At 41.1% G+C, this 12,786-nt stretch overlaps 2 protein-coding genes and 1 long non-coding RNA gene across 6 annotated transcripts in view; 1 reads left to right on the forward strand and 2 right to left on the reverse strand.

Annotated features, from left to right (window-relative positions):
- The window catches only part of LOC112058725 (uncharacterized), a 51,006-nt gene extending 39,723 nt beyond the window's left edge, over positions 1-11,283 (forward strand). Inside the window, exons 4-5 of one of the 2 annotated variants that reach the window (XR_006174388.2) lie at positions 6,946-7,020; positions 7,296-11,283. This is a non-coding gene — a long non-coding RNA (uncharacterized LOC112058725). Of the gene's footprint in view, positions 1-20; positions 4,885-6,945; positions 7,021-7,295 lie in introns of those variants that run through there. The other variant, XR_002887881.3, reaches the window with a different exon arrangement.
- Positions 1-12,786, reverse strand: part of LOC135982602 (centromere protein F-like) — a 402,988-nt gene that overhangs the window by 184,181 nt on the left and 206,021 nt on the right. The window lies entirely within an intron of this gene.
- The window catches only part of PTPN14 (protein tyrosine phosphatase non-receptor type 14), a 182,574-nt gene that overhangs the window by 117,884 nt on the left and 51,904 nt on the right, over positions 1-12,786 (reverse strand). The window lies entirely within an intron of this gene.

A 12,786-nucleotide genomic window follows, 5' to 3' on the forward strand; every position in this document is an offset into this window, starting at 1 on the left:
AAATAATGTTTTTCTTCTAGGATTGCAAGTCCCCAAGGGCAAAGACTGTATTCTTGGACAACAGGGGATGGATCACTCGATAACTGCCTGTTCATTCCCTCTGAAGCACCTGGCATTGGTCACTGTCGGAAGACAGGATATTGGGGTAGATGGACCATTGGTCTGACCAGTATAGCCGTTCTTATGTTCTTTGTTTCTTCTCTGTACAATGCCTAGCACAAAGGGCCCTGTTCCGAGACTGGGTTCTTAGGTGGTACCATAATACAAACAAATAATACACACTTGATAATATCCACACCTAACTTTTCTGGTTGATGGAAAAATTAAACTTACCATTTTGTTTCATTTTAACAATTAAAATGGCATTTTACCCAGGAGCTGTACCATGGAACATTATCTAGGTCCGATTCACCATACACCTCTCTGCACCAGCATGGCTCTCTCACTCCACTGGGGGATCCAACCCAAAGGATAGGAGGTGGAGGGACCATGACTGCTGCCCTCCCACAGGAGGCTCTTTAACTCATGTCAGGTACTCCACAATGGTTCTGATGGCACAGTCTCCGGAGAAGATACATACAATCAATGCTCTACTTGGACACCCAAGCCATGCAGTGTCCCAGCCAGCACCACCCATTTTTGGTGTCCTCTTCAGATTCCTGAGTCACCTAGCACAAAGGAAACTGCAGCCAGTTTCTATCACTGCCACCTCCACCTCTGACTGACCTTGTGCCACTGAGGCGTCTAACAGACCCTATGCTCTCCGTGCTTTGCAGCTACCACATTTCCCTTAACACAAATTACTGCACACCTTAAGCCAGACTCTGTTCTTGGTAACCCCACTATAGATCTGGAATAACTCCATTGAAGACAACTGAATCATTCTAGATTGATACAGACATAACATGAGAATTCGATCCTTTGTTTCTTCTCATTTTTATTGTTAAGAGAAGACTAGAAGGTGACAAGACGTTAAGATAACATACCAGAAAAGAAGAGGAAAAAGGCTTTTAAAAATTCCCTCAATTATGTCAATATCGCTTTTTTGTTAATCTTTTCACCTTTCATCTAAAATCAAATGTCACATCCTTTCAAAAATTTGATCATGTCCTCTATTGCTGAGTGTCCTATCGTTGCCTTCTACCTACCTACCATACTTATATGACACTTATTACCACAGTATCTGAGCGCCTCACAATCTTTAATACATGTATCTTCCCAACACCCCTGCATTGTATGGAAGTACTCTTAGCCCCATTCTACAGATGAAAACCTAAGCAGAAACACTATATGACTTGTCCACAGGGTCACACAGCACATTTGTGGCAGAACAGGAAACTGAACATATATTTCCCAAACATCAAATGAGGGTCCTAACCACAAGACCATTCTTCCTCATTGCTGAGGGATGGACTCAATAACCTAACAGGTCTTTTTTTATTAGCCAAGCTTGAGAAAGCTGTGTGATCAACTAGATGACATTTCTAACACTGCATCCGATCAATGCCAACATTTCAGAGAACGTTCAAGCAATCAACTATCAGAACATTACTGATTTTGGGCAAAGATTGGAAACTAAAAGGGAGAAAATTGGAAGACTAGGTTTACACTGCAATTGAAAGCCCGCAGCTGGGCAGTGCCAGCTGACTCAGGCTCACAAGGCTCGGGCTGCGGGGCTGTTTAATCGCAGTGTAGATATCTGAGCTTGGGCTGGAGCCTGGGTTCTAGGACCCTGCAAAGTGGAAGGGTCACAGAGCTCAGGCTACAGTTGGCGCCAGATTGTCTACACCACAATTAATCAGCCTCTTAGCCTGAGTCAGCATGGTCCATTCCCAGGTGTCTAATTGCAGTGTAGACATACCCTGTCATCTGTTTAGCACAGCCGCAGCTTTAGACACCTCTTGATTGTCTACAGAATAAACAACTGGTTGATGGTACCCATTAATGCCTTCCAGCATAACAATACCCCTGCTCATCCTCCCAATAGATTTGAACACACTGAATGACTTACCTCCCAGATGAATAATAATAAAATGGGAAAAGGAAGAATGGGGGGGGGACATAAAGGAATGGGGGGAATCAAGGCACACAAAAAGCCATGGTAGGGGAGAGGCACAACGGGGGGCCCTGGTATAGGAGAGGGGTGGAGAGTAGCATTACAGGGAGTACCTGAAATTGAGGGGGATGGAAACATGGCACACAGGGAGTTTGTGGGGTGCAATGGAGGGATGCAAGGAGCCCCTGCGGTATGCAATAAGTTTGGTTGACAGAAGCTGTGAGACGTGTGACCCCCCTCCACCCCCGCCAGTCTATAACTACTGTGATTCCATTGTAGCATAAAGAGCTCTTCTTGGATTTGAGTAGATGGTCACCTTAGCATTAATGCTTTTATGAAGTGATCCATGTGAATGACACAAGTTATCTTTGTAATTAATTTCTGCTTTTCTTTATCTCAGAGTAGGAAATCTCTTTAAAACTGCCAGTGATGAAGCAGGAACTTTCTCTTCTTGCCTCTCTAACTTGTACGACTTCATATCTGGGGGGAAAAAAAAATACCCTGAATTGTTTTCCTCCTTGAATAAGCATACTCTGCCTGTTCATGCCAGGAATGCATTCCTAGCAACTCCACCTCTTTTAGAGGGAGTTATGCAATGCTAAAGAGTACAGCAGAGTTAACCCTTTATAACCTTATAAGCTCTGATGTGGTCACATCTCAAAGTAAACAAGGGTGAGAGTGATTGGTACTTGGGTGCTGGAACAATTTGCGTAGTTGGGGTGCAGAGAGGCATTGAACCAAACTGTAAACCCTGTGTATGGTGGAAACCACTCCAAGCCAGAGGGTGGAGCAGCACCCCCAGTGCCAGCACCTATGGCAGTACTTGGATGGAGGGCCTCTAAGGAATACTTGGGGCTTGTCTACATGGGGAAATTGACCAGAATAGCTATTGCAGAATAAGCTATTCCACAACAGCTCACCATGTGTTCTGGTGGGCATATTTTATTCCCAATTAATCAGCGTGCTCACAAAGTGCACTAATTATTCCAGAATCAAGTGATCTGCTCCGGAATGGAGTGGCCACAGGGAGATCTGTTCTGGAATAATGATTGTGGAATAGCTTGTTCTGAAATAGCTATTCTGGTCAATTTCCTCATATAGACAAGACCTTTGGTGCTGCAGAAGTGGGGGTGGCAATTCTGAAGTCTGGCATACTATATTCTCTCAAATTAAAGTGTAGCACTATGGTCCATTGTGTTGCTGGAGGTACCATTAACCATTTTTCGATAAGACACAATATCAAGATCCTGGACCATCTGTCTGTTGTATATCCTCTTGTCCTATTGCAAAGAAGAGAGGGCTGTAATCCCCAGGGGCCTGGCCAAATGATAATTTTGAGTAATTACATTCTGCCTGTTTAAAATTTCCCTTGTGGTTTCAATTGGATAACATATGCTTCAGTGCTAAACCCTTTCCACATTCCACTTCAGGGTGGCTACATTCAACCGTAATGAAGTGTTCCTGCCATAGACTTCGTATTTCAGTTAGTTATATTTGTCAATTGCTTTCAGATCCTTCAGAGTGAATGGTGCTACATAAATAAGAGTTCCTGATTAATTAATGAATGTGCAAAAAACATCGTAGAACAGCAACGAAATGGTGTTTGAATGAAGAATAGTTTCAGGTGTTTGTTTTCATATTTCTTTCATACTGCAAGGATACAAGCAAAATCTTCTCTGTGAATGAATATGCCTTTAGAACATCAATCACCTACCAACCATCTATAGAGTTAAAGTGCAGCAGCTCTTCATCAGAGTGTGTTATAAGAAAGAGCCTTAGAAGGAAGCAATTAAATTATTAATAATAAATACACTTTTAATATATTGCAACCGGTGTGCATGTAACTTGACAAACAGTCAAGACCCCGGCCCCAAAGAATCTACAATCTATAACATATAAACCAATAATTATCAGTAACAGAACAAAGGACTACAGGTTAGGAAAATAAATAAAAATATATATACACACAAAGGAGAAGTTGCACAAATCCAAGCCAGCTGTTACACAAGCAAAATCTGCAAGGCTGGGTGCCAAAGTTAGAAACCTGACTCAGAGGCCTGGGCACGCACAACTATTATTACATTCCACAGGAACTGTGGGTGCTCAGCCCCTTGGGAGGTGGGGGAAGAAATCGGGCCACTTATTCAGGTGCCTAACTTTAGCATCCAAGTTTGAAAGACTTGATCTTTGTAGCAACAACTGATTTAGATGTATTTAGGTGATTTATAGATTTGGATGCCAATTTTAGACACCCAAGTTGGAAAATTTTGGCCACGTTGTATGCAAGTCAATAATACCATGTGGATTAATGAAGTGCTATGAACAGTCTAAGCAATAAATTTTCTGAAGAATCAAGCAGTTGGATCAAGTATAAGAATGACCAAAAAACCAGTACAAATGGTGCTAGCTGCTGAGGTGTTGCATAATCTCAGCTGACGCATCAAAAGTGAATTACAAATCATATAGACAACATTTCCGAACAGTATCTATGCTGCTGAATTCAAAGCTAGACCAAAAAATCATCACCAAATTTCTTGAAAAGTTCAGTGCATATTCAATTGTCCATTAAAAGGCTGAAATTTTGTCAAGTGTCTCTCAGACATTATAAACCACCAGAGCTTTCCTGCTTAAGAGTACAGCAACTAAAATTGTTGTGAAAAGATGACAAATGTGTGTCACATAATTTCATGTAACCAACAGTTATTAAAATCTCTGTACTGGTATCACTAGTGTGGTCTCATTTCTGAACCCACGCACTGCCAATTCCATAACTCTCCATGACGCCTCTGTTCCTATTCCTCCTCCTGTCCCTTTGTCTCATGAATACCGTCTATGCCTGGAGTGTCAGTCCTGATCCTAGATTCCACTCCTTGTCTTTTAAATCCCTCCTGAAAACCCAACTTCTTCCATAATCCCAGTTAGAGCTGACACAGGATAGCGAGTCCTGTGGTACAACAATAGAAGTCTGGGATATAAGCCTAAAAATGAACCTGTACAAAAATTACTCAGATCTCTAAAATGTATTAATCCAAATGGAAACGGGAACAACAACAACAAAAAACCCACAAGTGTGCTTACAACATACTTTTAGCACATGCCATTTTATCAGCCCAAACACAAAGCATCTACCAGACTTTCTGAAAAATCTTTGCCATTTTATCAGCCCAAACAGTAGTTTAACATCTGGAAAGAATAGGCTAATTTCACTCCTGATCACGTGAGCAACCCCCCAAAAAAGTAACTGGGTCTAAGGGAAGAACCTGGTACCAGCTATTCATTTGACTGACAGATTCCAATCCTGCTCTGAAGTCATTCTCTCATTTGTGCTCAGATTTCTACACAGAAAATACAGCAGAGCCTTTACCATTCAGAGTTGTGTAAAAGAAAAAAAAGTGCTCATATGTTTTGTTTTTAAATACAACATTTTTGGAGGATACCAAGTTACAGGAATTATCCTCTCAAGTAAACAGGAATGTAGGAATGAGAGATTAGTCACCATGCGCAGTAACTGGAGTTCTTTGAGATGCATGTCCCTATGGATGCTCCACTTCAGGTGCACATGCACCCATGTGCCTTTCATCAGAAAGGCATCACATGTGTGCTCTAGTTCTCCCCATGCCCTGTACTGAGGACAGATACAGCTGCCTTCAGTTCCTTCTCTAGCCAAGAGACAAGACTTGGGAGCAAAGGGGAAGGAGGGTGGGTAATGGAATGCCCATAGGGGGACACACATCACAAACAACTATTACTGCATAAGGTGAGTAACCTCTCCTCCTTCTTTGAAGAATGTCCTATAGATGGCTCCATTTCAGGCAATAACCCCTGATGGAGATGATAGATTCAGAGTCAGATCTAGCACTGAAGACTACATTGCCAACATCATCAGCTCTAGGAAGCATAAACCAGAGTATAATGTTTGGGAAAAGTACGTATTGAGGTCCAGGTTGCAGTTCTGCAAATTTCAATAACTGGGAAACCCTTCAATATGGCCACAGAAGTAGACTGGGACTTTGGAGAATGGGCTATGATCATAGAAGGAGGCTGAACATTGGCAATGTCATAACAAGAGATAATACATCCAGAGATCCACTTTGAGAATCTTTGGGATGAAATTGCAGAACCTCTGGATCTGTCAGCAATTGACACAGAGTCTACGAGACTTTCTGAAAAAAATCTTTGCTTAAATCTAAATAGAAGGTCAGTGTTGCTCGGACATCCAATAAACGTAAGGCAGCTTCCTCTATGGTCTGGTGTGGCTTTGGAAAGAAAACCAGGAGGTGAATAACCTGATTCATATGGAATTCAGAAGGAACTTTCGGTAGAAATCTAGGCTGGGGTCATAATGAAACTTTGTACCTGAAGAACATTGTGAAGGGAGGGTTTGCCATCAGAGTCCCCATTTCTCCAACCCTTTGGGCAGAAGTGATGGCCACCAGGAAGGCTGTCTTCATAGAAAGGTGGAGTAATGAACAGATAGCCAGTGTTTCAAAGGAGGGCTTCATATCACAGTTAAGGACCAAGTTCAAATCTCATACTAGGGTGGAAGGAGAACAGGAGTACTTGTGGCACCTTAGAGACTAACAAATTTATTAGAGCATAAGCTTTTGTGGACTACAGCCCACTTATGCTCTAATAAATTTGTTAGTCTCTAAGGTGCCACAAGTACTCCTGTTCTTTTTGCGGATACAGACTAACACGGCTGCTACTCCGAATACTAGGGTGGGTTCCTTAATCTGTGGAAAAAGATTCATACATCCTTGGAGGAATCTTGCTGTCATGGGGTAAGCAAAAATTGAAAAACGCTCTACAGATGAATGAGTGGTTGTGGTAGCCACCAAGTGAATCTTGACAGATCTCATAGCAAGAACTGACTTTTCTAATTCCAACAGGTAGTTGAGAAGAATGAAAACAGGAAAAGTCTGTCATCACAGACCCTAATGGTGAAATCTCTTGCATTTCTGAGAGTAAGTATTTTGTGCAGAAGTCTTCCAGCTGTTTAACAATACCCTTTTCTTGCTTGGTTCAGTAGATCTATGGTAGGATGAGTACTGAGCTGGATGAAATCTCTGTGCTGTGTACAACCTGCTAAATTTTCTCTTATTATCAGGAATATTAATGCCCAGGGACCTGAGTGTGGCCCTAGAATCTTTTAAAGTGTGAAAGGATTCATCCATGGACTCAGAGAAGAGCTTAAGCCCATCAAAAGGAGGGTCTTCTACAGTATTTTGTATCTCCCTAGGAAAGCCGGACAGTCACAGCCAAGATGCTCTACACATAACAGCAGTTGAGATGGAGTGGGCCACTGTGGGAAGCTTGTAGAGAGATTCCTGCTAACAGCGGACTTCGTCAATGATGGTTTGAACTGTTCTCGATGTTCCATTTGGAGGTGATGAATAAAATTGTAGAATGTGTCATAAATGATGTAGGTATATTTTGCCATCAAGACTTGATAATTAGTGATTCAGAACGGCAGAGTTGCTTGTATCCAAATCGGTTCAGATGCTTTTGGTCCATGACAGAGAGTATGAATTTCATCTGGTGTTATCTGCCACACTCATTGACTGCCTCTACAACCAAAGAATTTGACTGAGGGTGCAAGAATGTATTTTTCATTGGTATATGAAATATTTTTTTGTCTGCCTGTTTGCAAGTAGGCAGTGCAGTGGCTGGAATTTGTCAGATGGTTTTGGCAGGATTAAGTATCACTTCATTCACTGGTAGAGCTACTCTGCCAGAAGCTGATATACGTAAAATGTTCAAAAGCCTATGTTGAGAGCCCTGGACCTCTACTAGCACAATCTGTAATGATTTAGCAATATATTTCATCATCAGCTCCTGAAACTGCTTAAAGTCATCAGCAACAGAAGGTGGAGGTGGCATTACAAGTCTTGTCTGGTGAGGATGATGAAATCTTAGTTTGCGGTGTCACCTCCTTGTCCGCTGTAGCTTACTGGTCTGCAAAAGACTCCTCCTGAGGCTGCTGAGGAGTAAGTGATGAGACAGGGAGTGTCTCCCTCAATGATCCCCATGGGAGGAACTGGGAGGCTTTGAGAATTGCAGGCAGTATACAGCCTACGGGTCCCAGCAGGGCCACTGAGGCTGATCATAAGGCAAAGGAAAGAGTATTCAATGCTGGTCATGCCAATAAGGAAGAACATGAGATGGTCTGTACCTTGAGATTTCCCTCTGAGGATAGAAATATGGGGGAATGTCTCTTGTAGAATAGTCAGCGGAACCCTATATGAAGATCTGGACTTGCTGCATCAGTTATGAATGCAAAAAAATTGTATGAGCCCCAGCATCTAATTTCTTGAGCCCTGGCACCTCTTTAATTACAAATTAAGCACTGTCTGAAGTTAAATGCAACTGCCTGTCCATTGTGATGGGTACCAGAAAGCTAGAAGGTTCCGGTGAAAGATACCATCTTGGTGACCCAGTAGATCCTGGTACTGACAATCATTGGGTACCCACTAATGAGCGGGATTCTGGCTTGTCTGACATGACCGAGTCTCTAGAATATCTAAATCCTTGTGGTACCAGGTATAAATGAGCCAAAGTCAGTTGAGGCTCCACAGGAATCTGTGTCGATACTAAAGAGCCTGCCTGCTTTGGTGGTCCCATTTTGGAAGATGGGACAAGTATCGAAGGCAGTGATTGTAGAGATACAGGCCTCCATACCAAGGATGTAGATAGCCTCTGTTGTACTGGTGCCAATGTCTGGGATATTTCTTCAGTGAGGAGTCTGAAAATGGTACAGGCATCCGTGAAGTAGAATGTTTCGTGACTTTGCTAGGTCTATCATGCTTCAGTGGTACCCGAGCTGGATCCAGTACCAAAGTACAACTGGTACCAGTGTTTCAAAGAGCTTCTGGTACTTTTCTTAGGAGCCTGTCAATACCTTTTGCAGTCTTCTCTGTCACGGATCTCAGTGACTGAGAAGCAGAGGTCAAAAGGGCACTAAGAGGCTGATGTACTGGGGGTGGATGGGGGTTCCCTGAGGCTGGTCACAGAGTCTGGCTCCACCATCAGGAGCCTAAACTTGATTTCTCTGTTCTTCTTCAATCAGCTTTTAAAAGAGGTACAGTTCTTGCACTCTGCAGAGTGTCCATCACTGACTTGGATGGATTCTCGGCAGGAGAGGCAACATTTGAATCCTGGGAATCCTGGCAAAAAAAAAAAATCACTACCAGATTAAGTAAAGTGAACTCAAACTAAACAAAACCTACTAGTTAAAATTAAAACAGTAATGCTAAACTAGAGGCTTAGCACAACGTGGGCACATTAGATGCTCCGTCTCAGGCCGAGGGTGGTACAGACAGAACTGAGGGAAGCTCGCCCACGCAGCTATCCTCAGTATGGGGCACAAGGAAGACTAGAGCACATGTGCAGGCTGAACAGGCACTGCTTCAGAAAATCTCCAATCACAGGTGCAGTCTCACCTGAAGCGGAACACCCATAGGGACACTACTCAAAGAAGAAGGGCTAGATTTACAATTACAGATTTCTAAAATGCACCAGGCCATATATACCTCTAAAATTACAACAACAAAAAAGTCAAATTATTTGTTCAAAGAACCAAAGTCACAATATGTTATGCTCAATGTAAAGCCTAAAAAAGGGGGTAACCATTCCAGCAATATATGTTTTTTAAAGAGACTAAACAAAAACACACACACTCCATGTACTAAATAATCTGATGTAAACAAACTTGTGCATGATAAGGGGAAAAGATTCTTATCTGTCTTTTAGAGACTAAGGGATCAATTCTGCTTTCATTGACTGCATTGATTCAGGATTAGGCCCCTGAGTATTTATGGTATTAGTAATAAAGCTTCAACTGTCTTCAGGATACCCACAGTAAAAGACCACCTCCCAATGTGTCAGAGTGCCCTAATTAATTGAATAGGCAAGCTTATTTAAATGGGAGGACAGGAAAGTTGGGAATGCTTACCAACAGCTGAATTTGAGCACAGAGGCAGTACTGCAAACATTAAACCTAATTTAAGTTAGATAAGTTGCTATTTAGTGCAAACTCACAACATGAACTTTCGAACTTGGGTAGCAGTGGCAAACTCTCAACCTGGTCTCAACAAAATGTGAATTGTACCAATCGCTGAAAAAAAAATCTTTCAAGTCCCATCAGAGAAAGTGTATATTGTGTATGCATGCATGAAGAAAGTGAATCTGTTATCTTTAATTGAATAAAAGCCTTGATGTAAATCATGCCGCTAACAGTTTATGAATAACTGCATTTGTTTCAAATCACATAACAGAACAACACCTTCTTTGCAATACTGAGTAGCAGTCGGAAGTGAGATAATGGTACAGTTCTTTTCTTTTTGTATGATAGGATTATTTTCCAGTTGCACTGTGTAGGCTTAAAAACTCCAGCCTGAAACAGCCAAAATATTTAGAAGGAAGATTTATGGCTGAAATGAGGGGGATCTTTCTTTGAAGTGACTGACTTCTTTGACTGGTGTCTCAGAATTACAAAGCTTCAAAAGGACCCTTTCTGTGAACAGCCTTTTACATTTTTCCTTCATCTCCACTGCATATCATTATATTGCTAAACAATGTTTGAAAGTAATTAAATGGACATCAGTAGGGATGAATGGAACATAAGAATGCAGATGTTATTGAAAACAGATGTCCATTACTGTAATAATGTTAAACAGAGAAAGTGGTATGATTTCCTTTACAACTGCATAAACAAACAATAGCAATTCTTCAGTGCTAGAGCATTTTTCATCAAAAGATCTTAAAACACTTTACAAACATTAATGAATTTAGACTCAAAATGCCCACGAGATATGTGTTGTTATCCTCATCTACAGATGAGGCAACTGTATAAGTTGTAATTACGTACTGTTTCTTAATGTAATAGTGTCCTTCTCAATTCTGATTTATTATAGCTGATCAGAAGAACTTGCCCATTCCAATTCCGCAGGTTGTTTATATTTTACTTCCTCTAACATATATTATTCAACTTTAATTATTATCAAGAGAACAGTTTTGCAGTAAAGGCCAGAAAAAATAATCTGAAATACAAATTGTAAATTGAAAAAACATTGTACACAAAACTATTGAAAATCAATTGAAAAAAGTGTGACATATTATTTACTGCTGAGTGTAACATGTTATAAGGGTATGTAATAAGCCCTCTACAACCACTGTCCAAAGGAGTAATTGGCATGATATTTGGCATTTGAATATGGTGCTATCCTGAAGCACCACCTCAAAGAAAGCTTTCATCTTTTAATGTGATTAAAGTTTATCGTCTCACAGAACGTGGCTAGTAGACCTACTGTCATTGCTTACATTTTTCTATTAACTGTCCTTGCTATTCAAACAACTGCCTTCAAAACATTCCATGGAAAAACATTTTACATAAATTTTTTACATAAATAAAGTCATGGGCAAGCTATAAATCCTATTTTAAAATACAGAGCTTGTTTCACCAGTTACTCCAATTTTATACCAGTATATAACTGTACATAAGGATGATGATGAGGAGGAGTCTATAACTGGCATGAAACTGGAGCAATGCAATAATGAATTAGCTCTACGTATTTTCTTATCTGCAGACAACATATTTGAATATTAAAACTGTAGAAAAAGAACAGGTAATTTAATTTTCCCCATTTTATTGTTCATTTGCATTTTTTGCACATTAGTTAGCTTAAATAATTCAAACAGAGAAGTCAGTCTCAATTTCTGGTTCTGACAGTAGCACTAAAGATGCTGCAAAGCTGAAGGTTGGTCCCAGTCTGGAGCATCCTCCTACACCCCAAACCACTCATTCCCAGCCCCACCCCAGAGCCCGCACCTCTAGCCAGAGCCCTCACCCCCACACCCCAACCCACAGCCCCCTCCTGCACTATGAATTCCTCATTTCTGGCCCCACCCCAGAGCCCACACTCCCAGCCAGAGCCCTCACCCCCTCCTGCACCCCAACCCCAATTTTGTGAGCATTCATGGCCCGCCATACAATTTCCATACCCAGATGTGGCCCTCGGGCCAAAAAGTTTTCCCACTGCTGACATAAGTGCACTCTTAGTAGTCTAAGAAACAAATGAGTAAGTTGAATCCAATGAATACCACGAGAAGAAACAAAAGTGAAGTGCGGAAACACCATGTGATAGTGCTCTTCCTGTAATTCTGTTCTGAGCTAGTCAGCTGGAAGCAGAGCATTCTTTGACCTGAAGCCTGATATGTAGATTCCTTTGTAAATTAACAAGGATGAGGGCAACAGAATACATTAGTGTCTTAAAGAAGCTAAATGATTTAGTGTAGCAAGCCCACAATCTACAAATTAGAGGGTAAGAAGCCTTATATCTGTATCTACTGAAGAAAAAAAAAGAAATCAAAAGGAAACCAGCTTCCATGACAACTATTTCTCCTATAAAAAGTAGACAATGGTGCATAACCAATAGACAAGACCTCAATCACCAAGTTCAATCCTAGATACACAACTCCACTGAAGTCATTGTGGTGTTGTGTGACCCCCAACAGCTTTGAAATGTGTTGATCAGTATCTGTAACCATATATCTAATTATAGCATTTGGACAACTACTGGTAAAAATGGCTTTTGGCTGAATTAGAAACCAAATAGTGGACAGAGCAATAAATTATAGTGACTTGTATTACACCTGATCATTTACCACAGCAGGATGTTGGTAATAAGAAAATAATAGTCATATCATCACAAAACAGAACACATATTTGATAT

Source organism: Chrysemys picta, chromosome 3, assembly GCF_011386835.1.
Source record: "Chrysemys picta bellii isolate R12L10 chromosome 3, ASM1138683v2, whole genome shotgun sequence".
In the NCBI taxonomy this organism is placed as follows: domain Eukaryota; kingdom Metazoa; phylum Chordata; order Testudines; family Emydidae; genus Chrysemys; species Chrysemys picta.